General features: G+C 42.2%; 1 non-coding gene across 1 annotated transcript; it reads right to left on the bottom strand.

Annotated features, from left to right (window-relative positions):
• Positions 1 to 4,001: 4,001 nt before the first annotated feature.
• On the bottom strand, positions 4,002 to 4,108 carry LOC119037040 (U6 spliceosomal RNA). The gene has a single exon (XR_005080140.2). It is a non-coding gene; the product is annotated as a U6 spliceosomal RNA (small nuclear RNA).
• Positions 4,109 to 4,555: the final 447 nt, after the last annotated feature.

Below are 4,555 nucleotides of genomic sequence, written 5' to 3'. Positions count from 1 at the left end.
TCCCCAGAAAGGTGTGGGCTTGGAGCCTTCCTCAGAACTCACTCTCCCTGGGTTGCAGGCGAGTACACTCAGCCAGGCTGCCTCTAATTCCTCATGTTTGGGCATACACTCTTCCCAGGGCTCTAGGAGTTTGTGCAGGGCCTTTTTCACCACCTGGGGGGAGCCCTGAATGGCTGGGTGGGGAGTAGGGCGGAGTGGAGTAGCTACTACAGGAGAATTCCCCAAGCAGCCACTGAGTGTCTCTTTTTCCACTTTTTGTTTTTGAGAAATTCCTCTTGTTCAAGCCTGCCTCTTCATACAGAGACCTGGCCTCTCTCACAGCCCAATTCTCCAACCAGACCAGGGACTATCCACATCAGGGCCCATCACAGCCGAACTCTCAACTCTCCCCAGCAGGTGTCCACAGACTCCGTGGGTGCTTGCAGCCCTTGTGTGTTTGGCACTTAGTCCTTATTCCCCTCTCTGTGACTTCAAACAACCAGGTCTCTCCTGGTGCTGCTCAATCCTTGTTTGGCAGGGGAGGGAGCCGTTTACTTGGTTGTCTCTCAAGAACCCTGTGGCAGACCTGGTGGGTGCTGAGCCTGGGGCTGCAGCTGTCCTGGTCCCTGCACTGGTCCCAGGGACTTTATTGTTCTGAAGCACTCTTCTTACTGTCTGTTTTTTCAATGTACGCTACAATTTTTGGTTTCCTATCCTCATATATGCTGGAGTACTATTGGCTGTTTGCTCTGTTCCTCTGTAGATTGGCTCGGTTTTTCTACTGTGTGTAGGGGGAAGTGGAATCCACTCCCTCCTACCTTGCCGCCATCTTCAGTTTCTATTACATATTTTGTATACTGCATTCTAACAATAAAGTAAGTTATAGAAAAGAAAATGTTATTAAGAAAATCATAAGGAAAATAAAATACATTTACACTTGTATATGTATTTACTGAAAAAAAAAATCAGCCTATATGTGGTCCCATGAAGCTCAAATCTGTGTTGTTCAAGAGTCAGCTGTATTCTGTCCACAATTAATTATCTTCACACCCTTGTTGAAGATGACTGCAAAGGTTTACTTCTGGACTGTAAATTCTGTGTCATTCATCTATTTATCTAACCTTACACCAGAATTACAGAGTCCTAACTACTATTGTTATGTAGTCACTGAGGAAATTGGAAAGTTTGAGTCTTTTAACTTTGTTCTTTTTCAAGATTGTTTAGTTATTATGCTTGTTTTGCACCGTGATAAGAATTTTAGGATATGCTTGACAGTTTCTGCAAAAACTGAAACTGGGATTTTGAAAGCGACTGTGTTGATTCTATAGATCAATTTGGGAATATTGCCATATTAACAATTTTAAGTATTCTCATCCATGAACATGATCCATTTGTTTTTGGATCATCAATTTCTTAATTTATAAACACAGCTCCTTTACTTCTTTGAACATATTTATATAACTCCTATGAAATCTTTGTCTGCTAGGTTCATTTATCTGGCCATAAAAAGGCCCTTTCTGTTGCTTGCTTTCTATTCCTGTGTACAGGTGATGCTTTCCTGATTCCATGCATATCTCATTTCTTTTTTGGTTGAAGACTGGACATTTAGTTACCACATTTTTCAGATTTATAAGATGCACTTTTTGGCCATATTTTTTGCTTCAAAATTTTTTTCCCTATTTTCCTCCTCTAAAACCTAGGTGTGTCTTATGGTGAAGACCCAATGCACATAGGTTTTAGAGGAGGAAAATAGGGGAAAAATTTTTTGAAGCAAATGGTGTAGTCAAAATGTGCGTCTTATAGTCCAAAAAATGCAATAACATATATACCAAGTCTGGACACTGGCCTCTCCCCCACATGCTTGTTGATGTCTGCCTATTGGCTTGTGCATTTCTCTAGTCTCCTGGCTGGCCTAGTTCCTGGCTGTGGGCAGCCTGTGATATTGCTCCGCCAAGGGTGCAGTCTGGGATGTGGGATAGTATTTCTGACCACCAAGAATGATTATGGTCTGAGGCAGCTCTCTTTGACTCTCTGATCTCTCTGATGAGCTTCTGGCTGGTTTGCTATTGGTGTCATATCCAGGTTTTAGCCTCTGTCAATTGCCTGCTCATTTCTCTGTTGTTCTCTACCACATACTGGGGTATAATTTACTTCACCCTCTCATTAAGTTAAAATTTATTCTCTTTGCAGGGACAGATATCGCCAATCTCTGAGGTTTGTCCCTACTCAGGAGGGCCCTTCTTAGCTCCTCTTGTCCTGCTTCTTTCTGTTAATCTTCCGGAGGGGTCTGTGTTTTGCCTGTTGCTACTAATATTCTGGTTAGCAGCCTGCTTGTAATTGCTCGCCTTCAGGATGCCCATTGTTTTCAACAAGAACATTAGCATTATGCTGAGTGAAATAGGCCAGGCATTGAAGGACAAATACCATATGATCTCACATTTGACAGGAAGCTAAAGAATAAAACAAACAAGCAAACAGAACAAAAACAAAGACGCTGAAATAGAGAACAAGTAGGCAGCGACCAGAGGGGAGAGGGAAGGGAACTTAAGGGGAAAAAGGGGGAGGGATTTTGAGGAACAAGTATGAAAGACACAGAGATGAGGACTGGGGGGGGGGGGATGGGAGGGAGGGAGGAGACCGGGCGGGGGGGTGGGGTGGGATGGGAGAAATAGATAAAAAAAAAATGTACTTGAAAAGTAACTAAGTAAAATTTATATATATAAAAAAAAAAGAACATTAGGTGTGAACTTCTGAATGTTCTTTTCTAATGAACTAACATTAGCGCCTGTAGGGAGAGCTGGGAGCCTGTTGTTCTTACAACCTACTTTTTCCCCTGGGAGAAACCTCTGTGTTCCTATACTGGGGCTGGGGTTGAGGACTGTGGCCTGCTCCTGCTGGAGTGATACCTTCTCTTAGCAGGACATTTGATGGGGATGGAAGCCTTAGTCTTTTCCCTGTGGAACTTCTGCTGTACATGTAGCAGCTAAGTGGGTGACCCTACACTCTTTTGGATGAAGTTGCCTGGCATAGAATTTCTGCAATGTGGAGCTGGCTGTGGGGATGATGAAAGATCCTAGTGGCCTGTACCTTCTGGGTGAAACCACAACTATAGACTGGGGGCTAGGAGAGGGAGCCGCCTTCCTTGCTGTATCTACCCAGAGTGAGGCTTCTGTCTTGCTGAGCTTTGGGTCATGGCTCAGATGACACACTTGCTCCTATTCATACTGAAATTTTGTAATTTTTCTTGAATAAATATTTTTCTATTTTCTGTGTGAACTTAGGACAATTTTCAAAGATTTGAAATTGGTTTACAATATGTGTGTGTGTATGTATAAATATACACACACATTCCTTCCAGCTAAATAATAGTTTCACTGACTAGATTTTCCACCAAGCTCCTCATACTTCTCATTTCAGAATTGTGACTCTCCTTTTCTTGCTTCTTTTTTTTATTATTTTATTATTTTTATTTTTTTTAATTTTATTTAGTTATTTTTCAAGTACAGTTTTTTGTCTATTTTTCCCATCCCAGCCTCCCCCGCCCCTTGCTCCCCACCTCCCTCCCATTTCCACCCCCCTTAGTTCTCGTCCCTGTGTCCTTCCTATTTGTTCCTCCAAATCCCTCCCCCCTTTTCCCCTTAACTTCCCTTCCTTCTCCCCTCTGGTCACTATCCCCTTGTTCTCTATTTCAGTGTCTTTGTTTTTTTTTTTTTTTCTGCTTGCTTGTTTGTTTTGTTGTTTAGCTTCCTGTTAAAGGTGAGATCATATGGTATTTGTCTTTCAATGCTTGGCCTATTTCACTCAGCATAATGCTTTGCAGTTCCATCCATGCTGTTGCAAAAGGTAGTAGCTCCTTCTTTCTCTCTGCAGCATAGAATTCCATCGTGTATATGTACCACAATTTTTTGATCCATTCATTTACTGATGGGCACCTAGGTTGCTTCCAACTCTTGGCTATTGTAAATTGTGCTGCTATGAACATTGTGGTGCATAGGTTCTTTGATATTCATGTTTTAGGATTCAAAAATATGGAACACTTCATGAATTTGCGTGTCATCCTTGCGCAGGGGCCATGCTAATCTTCTCTGTATCGTTCCAATTTTAGTATATGTGCTGCCGAAGCGAGCACCTTTTCTTGCTTCCTGATGCACTGAAAATTGAGCGTTTTTATGAAGTGTCTGGGCACAGGGAGAGCAACATGTACCTCTCAGCAGAAGGGAAGATGGGGCAGGTGGTTGCTGAGGAGGAGGGTCTTGACTAGAGGGAAAAAGGATCCAGCAGTGGGAAGAGGGCCAAGGACACAAACCGCTTATTTGTGATGTTGTTGGTGCTAAAGTATTAGTGGCAACCTACTCATACCCACCCAGACAAATAATCTTTGTGTCCTCTTTTGCAGGTGTGCTAGAGATTATCAATGCCAATCCAGGCAGTAGAAAATTAAATGTACAAAACTGACACTGTGTGACAAATTACTGGTATTTTTCATTTTGGTAGTACTCAAATGGACTTTGCTCCTTTAAGACTATATATAATCTTAGAATGATTCTTGGAAAAAGTAAGTCTTCTAATGAAAGCA

The sequence above is a fragment of the Artibeus jamaicensis genome, unplaced genomic scaffold (genome assembly GCF_021234435.1).
Source record: "Artibeus jamaicensis isolate MK-2021 breed Jamaican fruit bat unplaced genomic scaffold, CSHL_Jam_final contig_264, whole genome shotgun sequence".
Taxonomy (NCBI): domain Eukaryota; kingdom Metazoa; phylum Chordata; class Mammalia; order Chiroptera; family Phyllostomidae; genus Artibeus; species Artibeus jamaicensis.
The sequence above is the reverse complement of the archived record's forward strand: the minus strand, read 5'-3'. Positions and strand labels throughout refer to the sequence as shown.